The following is a 13,794-nucleotide window of genomic DNA, read 5'->3' on the forward strand; positions in this document are numbered from 1 at the left end:
AGAGAATGCGATGGCATCAATTATCTATCTTCTAAGGGTCTGCTTATTAGCTGGGAGGTCTCTCCTCTGAGTTCCGTAGAAGACGAGCAGTTGGTCAGACTTCCTCCAGGGGCCTGTCCTAATAATGTTCAGTGTGTGTACCGGGCACAGCAGGTTTAATTTCTTCTGGTCTGGGGTCTGAAATGGAGGAGAGTAGAATGCCTGTAACCTTACAGGTTGTGGGACGACCAAGGGCACCTTGGGGATGGAACCCATTCTGGGGTACAAAAAGGCCCTGGCCATACCTTGAGTAAACTCAAGGAAGGAGGGGGCCACAGAAAGGGCCTGCAGGTCTCCTATTCTCCTGAGAAAGCAAATGGCCAAAAAGAATGCGGTCTTGATGGAAAGGTGCCTCCATGATGCCTCGCCAAGGGGCTCAAAGGCGGGCTCAAAGAGAGCCCCCAAAACGATGGTGTAACAAACTCACTGACCTCTTACTGGAAGAACGACAGACAGTTCACCAAGCAAAGCCATCTTTATTTACTTTCGTTTTCACCCTGGCGCTTTCCTTTCCAGTATTCACGCCAGGGCTCACCCACACACTCGCGGTTCGGGACGCCCCTCCTTCCTGATGTTCGCCGGCAGTCTCCCCCGGTTCGGCATGCGCTTTTGGCGTCCACCCGTCTCACTCGCGGACTGGCCGCTTTCTCTCTCAGCGCCGCCCAAGTTTCCTTGCGGAATGGCACGCTTTTTCTCGCGTCCACCCAAGATCATTCGGCGGCCGACACGTCTTTCAACCGGCACCCACTCGCACTTAGTCCCCGCTGCCACAGATGGCCAGGAAGAAAACCAGGCACTCTACGCTGCACTGGTGCCACGAGGAAAACGCGCCAAGAGAGGGTCTATGCTCAGACACTGCTCTACTATGGGGGCATGATATGCTGAAATGGCGGATGTGTAGACTTTTAGGGTGGACTGCACTAAGCCAACCGGGCAGTGGACTGGATCCATCTGGTGGTGCTCACACCATGAGCAGAACAGATGCCATCTGGTGGCATATGACCTTCTTGTGAAGGGAGCTCTGGAGTGGAGAATGGTCTCTACCACCTTGTTGGGAGAGGCCGAACCTCGTAGCTGTGCCCATACAGGGGCCACAGCTACAGCCTCCACAACTCCAGGTGGGGTTGGACTATGGTGCCCCCAACCTGGGAGAGGAGATGACCCCTAAAAGGAATCTCCCATAGAGGGTGCTTGAGAAGGGCTACCAGGTCCGCAAACCATGATTTGCCTGGTCAACCGGCAAACTCTCTCCAGAACTCCTGGAAGCAGCACGACGAGGGGAAAGGCATACAGACACAGCCAGTGGGGCTGAAGGAGTAAGGGAGAACCAGATGGGATAGTGCGAAGCCTCTTGAGACGTGAACAGATCCACCTAGGCTTTGCCGAATCTCTCCCAAATCTTGAAATAGTCACCCGGGATCTCTCCAAACATCTAAGGCAAGTAGGCATCACCACTTGACATTGATCGTACAGAGGGCATTGCCCTTCCGTAAGAACCCTTGGGTCCTGAGCCACCACTAAAGGGGTCTCATGTACAGAAGACCAAGTGGGATAACACTGAATGCATCTGCCATTAACTCTAGCAGTTTCTGGAACAGCTTGACAGTGAGAGGCTGAACTTCTCTGACCTTCCTGACAGCTGTAAAAATGGCCAAATGTGGGCAGGGGAAAGCTGTGCGCACAAAGTAGTAGAACTCCATACAACAGCGAGATAGGTGGTTCTTTTTACTGGAGAAAGCACACTCTTCCTGGCATTCAGCCGAAACCCCCAGCTAATATAAACCAATCGTTGATGTAGTTGAGGATTCCACACACTTTGTAAAGGTGCAGAGTGAGAGGGCTAAGCAGAAGCACCCGATTCTGGTAAGCTTTGGCCCAGAAAGCAAACCTCAGGAAGTTCCTGTAAGAAGGCGGGATGGATACATAAAAGTATGCATCCTTTAGATCTACCGTGACAAACCAGTCCTGACACGACCGCTTGATGGTCAACATCTTGAACCTGAGTCACAATTTCATACCCTCAAACAAAAAAAAGATACAAACAGGATGTTTTTTGGGCTCTCTAGCTGACTTCAAGGGCTCCAGTATGTCTAGGTGTGACCCCAACACACACACACACACACACACACACACACACACACACACACACACACACACACACACACACACACAAGCACTCACACAGGAGCACACACATAAAGACATTTGTATATTATATGCATATGTTTTATGTATTCCCATTTTCATATCAACCTAGTATATAACTCTGTATTGACAGTAATTATAGGTTTATATCCCGGTATATTATTGTATCTCTACCTTAATGCTGTCTTTTCTTTTCATGCTTGATATCAAAATTTAAATCAAATTATCTGCTCTCTATTTTTCAAATAAGGGTGCCAGCATATAACTCTGTATTAACACCAGTTACACTTTAATGGCTTACGTCCCGGTATATTAATGTATCTTTGCCTTAATAATGTAGTTTTTTCTAAAATAATTGTGCACGTTATATGATCATGAAGTGTACCATACTTTTTTAAAAACACTTTGGGTAAAACTCCATAAGTTATCTAGACCAACCATAAACATGCAAGCAGGCCACGAACAAAGACAAAGAAAGTTTTTCTAAAAGTGTGGGGGGTGTTCTTGCCTGGAATTGGACATGCCACCAAAGATGGGTGTGGCTAGGGGACCTTTAAATGTCCTGAACCCCCAACAATCGTAGCTTAATATCCTTTGCTCGAAAAGGGACTCAAACCCTTTGAGACAGATCTTCCGGCAAGCTTTACCTCTAAGAACTTCTCCTACTCTGATCTTCAGGAGAACCTAGCAGAACATCTAACTCCCTCTTAACGGACTCTTCAAGAATCTGCTTTTGTCTACCACATTCTGACTCTGTTTTAGCAACAAGTCAGTGCAAGTTATCATTTTACCAACTATTTTAATGCATGATCAAGCAAGATCCCCTTTATTAAGGTGAATTTAAATTCCTTAATGATTCTAATCTAGGTTGTGGTCAATTTTAAAGTTAAACGTGCCATTCCTTTTCTTCCAGTCTCTTTCTTTCTTCTCTTTTTCTCCTCTTTCTCCCTCTCTATTTTCAGTTCTATGTTACATAGTCTCATTAATTAAACGCTTTATGTTCATAAGTGACTGTCTCTAAGTGCCGTTTATATTTCAAGGTCACTGCATAGTTTGATCTTGCTACATGCTAAATTACTTGTGCGGTATAAAGTAAAGGGGGGTATTGTCTTTCTTGGCCAGGGAAATAACCCTTATGTAGAAATAATAAAAGATTATGTTGTCTGTTTGGTGTGTGAACAGACCAAATAATTGTAAAATTAATTCCATTACCGTTAATTCTAAAACGTAATCAAAATTTTTATAGTTAATTTTAACCCATTATAATTATTCATAAACATTTCCCTTTTGTTAGCCATCCAGCACTTTAAAGTCTACTTTAGTGATTGTCCCACTCCTGTACAAGTTTTTACTGACCACAACCCTTTAGTGTTCCTGAAACAAATGTGTAACACAAACCAGAGGTTAATGCACTGGCCCCTTATTATGCAAGGGTTTAATTTAGTGATCACCTATAAAAACAAACCTTATGTTTCAGTGGCTGTTTTCTGTTGTGTATGTTGTGTTGCGTGCAGGTCCATTCCCACCTGGCAGTCTTCCCTAGCCTGCCTTGGCCCCGCCTCCAATTGATGAGCTCATGACTGATGCCGCTATTTAAGGAAGAGGAATAAAAGCAACCAAGAAGGAGGATTGTTGTAGTGGCGTTTGTTTGGCTTAGTGATATATGTTTGTTCTTGTTTTGACTTTGGCCTGTATTTTGACCTTGAACTTGGTTTGCCCTATTGGACTTGATTACCTTTTCTGTATATAGATACCACTGCACATATTCACTTAGTTGACTGGCAGTAGGGGTGTGGCTGCCATTTCCTTTGGGGTGGGGATTGTTGCTCTGTGTTTGTAGTGGGGAGTTAGGGAAGCTTTATTGCATATTTGTTTCTTTTCTTTCAGGTAAGGAAGCTTCTAAACTCAGACATTTTTTGTTTATTATTTCGGACTTGGCCCACCCTGAAGACAAGCCATTGTACAGTTTTGTGTGTATATATATGCAAATAATTCCACTTGTCTTATCAATATACCAACACCTTGTGTAGCAAACCTTTTGTGTGTGTCTGGTTTGTGTTATTTCCATAAAGATATCCATTTTCTTGAATCCTGAGCTAGAGGCCTGACCCTAGACTAGGTCATAACGTGATAAAGAAAAAAACAATTAATAAGTCACAGTTTGGTAAACAGAATGGCTTTTTTTAATGAGAGGTCAAAGGATATTGGCTGGACTAATTTGAGCTGACAGTAACTGAGACCACCAATTGCAGTGAGCATAAAAATATTTCAGAATGCACAAACCGTCAAATGGGTCACAATAGCAGAAAATCACACTGGGTTTAACTTTTCTCAGCCAAGAGAATGCAAAGACTGCATCAGGCTCACCTGAACTGAACTGTTGAACATTAGAAATATGTAGCCTGGTTTGATGAATCTTGATGTTATCTTGGGGCACACAATTGTAACTGTAAGGTCAGAGTTTGGAATAAACAGCATAACTCACCCAATCTTACTTCCAGGATGATGGACTGGTGTAATAATGTGTTAAATATTTTATTTGCACTTTTTGGTTTAATACCAATTAATCACTTCATAAAATCCACAGTCTAGTTGAGCAAAATGCAGGAATTGCATGATGCAATCATGTCAACATGGACCAGAATCTCAAAGGAATGTTTCAAACATCTAATGGATTCAATATCATGAAACATTGACAGTGTTTTTAGTTTAATTTAATTTACATTTAAAATAAAATGTAATAAAAAAATTTAATTTAGGTTCTACACAGTAATCACACAGCACAGTAGTGCAATAGTTTTTGGTACTGTATTGGTACAACATACTTTTTTGTAACGTTATTTTTAACCAGCTTTCATGTTGTGTTAGGGAAAAAAAAAAAAAAAAAAAAGAGTGGATTTTATCCTTTTGGGTGAAAATATTTTGACCAAATAAGATCACAATTTAATGTATAGACTGTTGAAGATGAGCATACAATTCCATTAATGAAGTTTAAGAAGAAATAGCACAGTCGCACAGATAACCCTAACAGCTCCCGGTTCCAGAGTTCTCTGGGCTCTCACTTTACTTAAAACTTTATATGCCAGAGGGATTGGTTGATTGCCTAATCTAAATTTTCCCTGGGTGCAAATGAGTGGAATGCAGCCTGGATGGGACACAATCCAGTCTATCAGAAAACATCACACACTCACACAATCACACACAGTCCTACAGCCAATGTTCCTACTATCCACTGTGACTCTTACCCAGAGGATAAAGCAATTACTGAAGATTTGAGCTAAACTCATAAAGATCTGTGCGTTATGCTTCAGCATGACTTATCAGGTAATGTAATACAAACAGTCTTCTCAAGGAAGGTCAAATCACAAAAATTGAAAATGACAACTATTCTATTTTGTATAATTATTAGTCTAACAAGAATGAAGCAGTAATAAGAATAGCCTTATTACATAAAAGAAGTAAATGCAATGAATGAAATTATACTGACCGGTTACTCTGGGGCCATCCTAGGTCCAGTGATGCTGTTGCTGGTTTTATTATAAGATTGTTTGCACAAAAAAAAACCCTCTTCCAATTCATTTCAAAATATTAAAGGTCATTGACTATGACAGTAAAATAGTCCCAATATCTAACCTTAATCAGGAGCGGCATTGGATTGGTTTTAGTCTGTCTTAATCAACAAAGTGCTCACTGAGAAACATCCTACATTGTGTATCTCTAAAGTACACTAATGAACTGCTGAGTGTCAGTCAAGTGAACTTTTCTCATCACACACTGTGATTGTTATTCCATTCTCCTCGCTACATTTACACAATACCCTTCACAAAACACCTGATGCCGGCTAGTTATTTATTTATTAGTTTAAATTAAACGCTTCTTAAAGAAATTAAACTGGAATCAATGCTCCCTACTCTAATTTCCATAATCTAATGGTTTTTGTGTGTGTGTGTGTGTGTGTGTGTGTGTGTGTGTGTGTGTGTGTGTGTGTGTGTGTGTGTGTGTGTGTGTGTGTAAGGGTGAGAGTGTTTATACTGCTGTGTGAATAGAGACCAATCTTGCACAGAGACTCAGAGTCTGCCGAGACAGACATTGTTCATGTGAGTTATTGTGTATTAGTGGATGTCTGGCTCTCCACTAATATGTTGGTAGGCAGACAGCACAGTGTGTCTCAGCAGACACTAAACACACACATTACACAAAACACACACCATCAGTAATTTATCAGTGATTTCTCAATGGATTCTTAGTTTAAACACAACTTCCTTCAATCAGTTAGTTTGAACTTAGCAGAGAAAAGAAAATTATTTAGTTCTTTACATATTTTCTCTGCATAAGCACAGTATTTAATTTTGTACCATATTTACAAATATATGGCCATTAAAAATTATTCGTTAATACACAACACACAATAAACATTGCAGGTTAATTCCCATCTTTTCTGTAATCACTTCCACTCTTCTGGGAAGGTTATTCACCAGACTTCAGCAAATGTTAATTGTTGCTTATTTAGTGACAATAGTATAGAGATGTTGCTTGTGCACATTTCCACATACAAAGACATTTTAGACAATTGTGTGCTTTGTGGCTGCAGTTTGTTGAAGGTGTGCATACATGTATATGTATGTAAGAAATATAATTTAAAAGTTTCCAGCAGCCTATGTGTGTGGAAGACCTTTTCCTATGACAGTTTTACATTTTCTACAACATAAACTTGAACTGAACAGAAATGTGGCCCTTTTTCTGTATGATTCAACTAGAAATCAAGCATTTGCATTTTAAAGTCTGCTTACTGTTACTCGGGGGGCAAAAAGTCAAACAAAAAAACAACCCAGACAGGGCTGTCATGCTTACTCCTTATAGTGACAGCTGCTGTGACCAACTAACATCTTATAGGATGTCTTTATTCACTAAACCTCCCAAAACACTACATGCAATAAAATTCTGCTTAAGTAGGTTCAGATATATTTTATTTTAATATCGTTTTATAAACCATGTGATAAAAGTGGTTATGACACGTATGACACTTTCAGTGTTATGTTTTTCCTGGCAAATTTTAACTGTTAATCTGAAAAGAAAAGTTAAAAAACAAGGCAGCTTGTAACAGTAGAGGTAATATGCATATGAACTAAGCAGTTAGCTAACTGATGTCTTCTTCCTTCGTCTTCTTTCACCTTCTTCCATTGGGGTCGCCACAGCCGATCATCTGTCTCTATACCCCCCTGTCCTCTACATCTGCCTCTTACCTGCATGTCATTCCTCACCACATCTATAAACCTCCTCCTTGGCCTTGCTCTTTTCCTTCTTCCTGGCGGCTCCATCCTCAGCATTCTCCTACAGATATACCCTAATGTCCCTCCTCTACACATGTCCAAACCATCTCAATCTCGCCTCCCTCACCTTGTCTCTAAAAATGTCCTAAATGTGCTGTCCCTCTAATAAACTAATTTCTAATCCTGTCCATCCTCGTCACTCCCAACAAAAACCTCAACATCTTCAGCTCTGCTACCCCCCAGCTCCACCTCCTGTCTTTTATTCAAAGTTAGCTAACTGATGTAATAATAAATAATAGTGCACATCGTTGTTAAATCATTGTTAATTCAGTAGTACCAAAGTAAATATTAAAAGTTACTTCCAGTCTTCTTTTAAAAAATACTGCTGTATTTTCAAAATATAGAGGGACATAGTAAATAACCCAGCCATTAGGGAGGCACAAACCAGTGCACTCTTAGTGCCGGTCCCAAGCCTGGATAAATAGGGAAAGTTGCATTAGGAAGGGCATTAAATGTAAAACATTTGCCAAATCAAATATGCGGGTCACGATTAAGAAATTCATACCGGATCGGTCGAGGCCCGGGTTAACAACGACCGCCACAGGTATCGTTAGCCAACAGGGAACCAGTGTAAATTGGGCTACTGTTGGCCACAGATGTAGAGGACAGGGTGGTATGGAAAGGATGATCAGCTGTGGCAACCCCTCATGGGAGCAGCCGAAAGAAGAAGAAGAAGAGGGTCATAGTAAATACCATAGTAAAAAAAAAAAGAAACCTTTGCCCATACATCTTTGATTGTAAATCCAGACTTATAAATCTTCAAAAGATTTACTGAAATTGTCTGAATGTAAGTAGCTGAAATGTATTTAGAGAAAGGATACTCTGGACAAATTGCTGCCACAGATTGTTGTCTTCACCCTGTACAGTTACGAATCTCATTTAAATGAATGAAATGTCCATTAGTTATTTATTTATAATATTTTTGCATGCAATGTAGTTTCGCTTTCTTTGTGTAAGGCAAAAGCCATTTTAGGTCACCATTTGAAGAAAAGTAAAAGAATAAATCCAGTTAGCACCAGAATTGCATCTTGCACAGGCTTTCTTATAATCTGAAAAACTACTTCATTCAGAGTAATACTGAAAATGAGTGAGTGATTGGGTGGGTGAGTGGGTGAATAAGAAGGGTGGGGGGGGAGGGGGGAGCGGTCAAGCTTCGTCTGTCTGTCAATACATCAGCAGTAGAATTGAGCTGCTCTCAGCTCAGTCACACTTTAATCTCTTCTCCTCTATTGGGAGCGTTCTCCCCTTCTGTCCTATTGACAACGGAAAATAGCTTTGCCAGCCTGACTGACAACTTTGTCTACCCGACAAAAGGGGTAATGCAGTGGCAGGAAAAAAAAAAAAAAACAGAAGCACACTTTTCAGACCTTAATCAGAAAAGATTACATTTTGCTATTACAACTGACTTCATCAGATGGGGCAATACTCATTGTGCTTGCATGTCTATACACTCACTGAACACTTTATTAGAAACACCTGTACACCTACTTATTCATGCAGTTATCTAATCAGCCAATTGTGTAACAGCATTGTAATGCCTAAAATCATGCAAATACAGGCCAGCAGCTTCAGGCAACCATCAGAATGTGTAAAAATCTGACATTTAAACCATGGCATGATTGTTGGTATCAGATGGGCTGATTCAAGTATTTCTTTAACTGCTGATTATGAAGCACTGCAGTCTTCAGAGTTTACTCTTAATGGTGAAATGTAAATGTAATTGTCTTGGTTATTAGAGATATAATGATTTTGTGACATGTTTTGTGATCATGACAATTAATTTAGTATTTTTAAATGCATTCCCAGTCAGCAGATTCAGTAATAAATAAAGTGTTAATAAACCTAATAGCGTCAGTATTTTATACAACCTGATCTTTAAAAAAAGCTCACTAAAAGATCAATTTGATTAAAAGCGAGATTTATAATGAGATTTGAGATTGATGTAATATTTTACAGTAGAGAATTAAGCATATTTTTTATGTTCAATTAAAATCGTTTTTTCTATTTTGTTAATTCAATCTTGTGTCACTGTTTGAAATATGCATTAGCCAGCATTATGCAGAAATAAAGCTTTTACTAAGAGAACATCAATTTAATAATAATTTGTCTCAAGTGACCTATTATGGGTCCTCAGTCTAATTAATTTCAGAGACCAAGACTCTTTCAAATACCTCCATCAAGTAGTCTGATATAATATTCCTGTGTTTGCTAAAACCTAGAACTAAATTTCACAATTTCTGGTCAGTCAATGAAAGGAATTTAATAATGATTTTAACTGATCATGCAGCATTTGTGCCTACGTTGTTATGCCTAGTTTATTTGAACAAGCTTTTGTTTAGTCTGATGAGTAGTGTGTGAACACCATAATTCACTCCACACATGTAAAAGTAAGTAAAGTAAAAGTAACATGTAAAAGCTTTCCATTTGCAAACACTGATCCTCACTATAGTCTTACCAGCCATGCCAAGCCATTACAATTGATCTGGCCTGACAAGTCAGGCTGACAATTAGTACCAAGATCTCATATTTAAAACCAACATTTGTCTGTACTTAGTGATTCTCTGCTTTCACCCAATGCTTATACATGGGTGTTGCATTGCAGTCTAATACATAAGATACATACAGACATATGTCCACTTCACCACATCATTTATTTGTCAATATATTAGCAAGGGGATGTAAATAAACTAGAGTTATGAATGCAGATCACTAAGCTAGCATTTAAAGTCCACTACCTGCCACTGATCTCACTGTTCTTCTCTACAAATTGGTATTCATGAGACGACAAAACACCACTGTGGATTGCTCCATTTTTACTTTAAAAAAATCTAAAACTCCTAAATACATGCATACTGGCCATGCTTGACTTAACCTGCCCAAACATCTGCAATGCTGGGAGAATGGGATTTGTTTTTACTGTGTGGAAGTGACCCATGTCATAGCTCAATGCTCAATTCAACACAACTTGCCCCAGGAGAGTCACCAAGAAAATGAAAATCGCATGGTTAACCTTAGTTCCTTACTCCCTTTTTAACTCAGTGGCAGTGTATTTTTCAGACGGCAAGTCTTTGTAGTACTGATTAGCTGGATCCTAGGGTCCTAGGGTTTTTTATATGTGATTTACACAATTAGCTGGGTTTTATAGACAATTTCACATGATTAAAGATTGTTTAGTTCTTTAAAGCTCATCCTGGAGCTGCTGTCATAACAGGTCCGTAAAGCTCAAAACTGTTTGGGTGCTGCCTTTTTTTTTTGCTAAAACAGATTAAAATTATGGCTTCTTAAGTGGAGGTGATTCAAGAAGTTGCTATCTTATCTCAACTCTTTTACGTGAACTTCCTGTTGCAGAAGGTGCAACAACAATACAGAGAGCGTTCCAAATTCAATTTGCCATGCAGGATAAACTGAATCCTTTAGCACAGTACCATAGTTTACTTTTCAAAAATAGTGTTCCCTTTCAGGAACTCGAGCTGTGTTGCAATGCTTTGGGAAAGCTTCCATGGGATGGTCAGTCTGGTGTGACTGGATTCATGACTTTAGACCTAGAGTGTGACTCTAGGTTACATATAACTCTAGTTCCCTGAGGTAACGAGACGCTGCATATCTGTGCCACACTGCATTTACACCATGTGCTTTTTATAGCTTATTGGTCGTTATGTCATTCCATGCTTTCCATTGGACTGATTACACATTCGATTTAGAGCTTGGACAATGCGGACACATTCCCAAAGTGTTGTGACGCAGCTTCTTGTTCCCTACATACGCAACCTTATGACGTTTGTCTTGTGAGGAAACTTCACCTTAACCCCTCAGCAGATCCTTCTGACCCCTCCAGATTTTTGTAGGCATCCCCCAAAGAAATGGTAGAGACCCTGGAATGTGCACTGATCACCATAGAAATAGGTAAGATGGCCCAAAGGAATAGATAAGACGGGCTAAAGGAAATAGATAAGACAGGCCGACGGGAATGAGTCTTCCATAATCTTGCAAAATCCACTCCCTGGTGGCAGGAATGAAGTAACATCCATGAAAATAAAAACCCAGTATATGCAGACCCAGCTACATCAGGATGAACCAATGCACACTCATCCAGGTGTAAGGACTGCCCCACAAACCCACAAACTATGTTTGGAAGGTTGTATCATACACACAAATTCCCAGCCCCAGTCACCAAACACCAGAGCAAAAATGTATGGTAACCCTACCAAGGCTCTGCTGGATATAGGGAGCACCATTACCCAACAGTGATAGAATCCCCTAAGGTATGCAGAACCATCCTATTATCTTACATGCATGGTGATGTACAGAAAGTCCCCTTTGCCAAAGTGAAGAAGGAAAACAAAAAAGGTGAGTGGTCAGTGTACCGGCGAGTGGGGGCGGAGACGGCTGGAATGAGCGATAAGAAACATCTTTAGCTGATCAGACTAATCAGTGTGTTTCAGTCTGGTGACGCCAATAAAGAGGAGAGAGATGCCAACCTCGAAGAGAGAGAGAGAGAAAGAGAGAGAGAGAGGTAGAGAGAGACACCAAGCAGAGAGGCGAGTGGAGGGGTAGATGAAAGGTGATTTAAGTGCGGGCGGGAGCCGGTGAAAGACATGTCACCCAGTGAGCGAACTCAGGTGAACGCGATAAAAGGCGTGCCGCTCCACGTAGAAACTCGAGCGGGCACTAAGAGAGAAGGCATGCCGATCCACGAGTGAGACAAGCGGACGCCAGAGGAGCACGTGCTGATCAGGGAGGGACTACTGTCGACGAACGTCGAGGAGAAAAGGCATCCCGAACTGCAAATGTGTGGGTGAGCCCTAGCATGAGTACTGAAAAGGAAAGCACCAGGGTGAAAACAAAAGTGAATAAAGAAAGCTCTGCTTGGTGAACTTTTGCCTGTCTGTCTTTCTTCCAGTGCGGTACCAGTGAGTTTGTTACAGCCAGTTTAGTGAGTTAAGTATCTGACCTACTTTTACCACTATTTACAGTATAGGGAGAGGCTAGTCAGTCGAGCCATTAAAAAAAAAAAGATAAATAGCAGAAACATCCCCGCCAGATCCCAGCATGACCAGCATAAATGGCCCAAAAGATTGACAGCAATGGCACATGAGCAGAGGGTTGAGCAATAACACTAACCCTGTGTCTAATGTGTTTCTCTAGGCCACTCAAGAGAGCAACTTGGGGAGAAACAGAAAGAAAGCTTTAAATTGTGTCAAGCAATTACCTCCTCATATTTCTTAATAAGAGAGAGGGGCTCTTCCTTCTGATCCACCTGGCTCACACACACCCACTTAAAAGTAATCTGGGGGTACAGAACACCATGAAAAATGTGATGGAAATGCTCCAATGGCTGAGCATAGAAACAAAGGTACAAACCTTCTGCTAATGCTTCCCCCAGTGACAACACACCTTTCCCACCAAGCCTTCCCCTGCCCATCCCTTCCCATTACCAATCAGTGGGGTCCTATTTGAGGGGATTGGATCGGACCTGGTGGGACCACTTAAAAAGCTGGGAGAGACAAATAAGACTACTAAAAAAAAGTTATATGTGGCCAAGGAAGCATGAGAAGAACACGCATCCCCATTTAGACTAATTATGGAATACATTCAGGAGATGGGGGACAGAATAGTTCAAGTAGCACCCCTGGTAAACATATGGAGGGAGCACAAGCCGGACAAGCAAACAACTGTCAAACACAATCGCAGGGAATTCCAACCTTTGGAACCGGTGCTACTCATCATTTCAAGTGCAAATTGTAAGTTCCTAGTCTAGCCCCTACACAGTCCTTGAAAAAGTCGGCATGGTGAACTACCGCCTAACAGCATGGTAGGAGAACACAAACACACCTTTATCACATAAACTTATAAAAAAATAGATTTAACCTCTCTCTGACTTGTCAGCCTTTCTACCTCCCCAGAGCCTTCAGGGTGTACCTTGGTCCAAAAAGGCAAATGCCTGACCCCAACACAATGTCGGAAGCTTGCTAAACCAATTCATGTTAATGACACCTAGTTTGATTAACCTGGTACAGCATGAGTTCAAGATGCCACCAGGGGTGGTAATATGCCAGCAGCCCTACAGATGTTTTGAAGCAAATTATCTGGCTATTGTGGAAAAACTTAATTACTTGCTACAGGAAAAAAACACTAAAGGGGCAAACTGTCCCCTGGTCCAACCCCATCATGGTAGTGTTGAAGCTGGATGGGAGTCTCAGACAATGGAATAATTGCTCAAACAGATCTTAGAATTTAATAGCTACACACTGCCATAGAGTACATGACCTGGTGAAAAACC

This window comes from Silurus aristotelis, assembly GCF_946808225.1.
Source record: "Silurus aristotelis genome assembly, chromosome: 12".
In the NCBI taxonomy this organism is placed as follows: Eukaryota; Metazoa; Chordata; class Actinopteri; order Siluriformes; family Siluridae; genus Silurus; species Silurus aristotelis.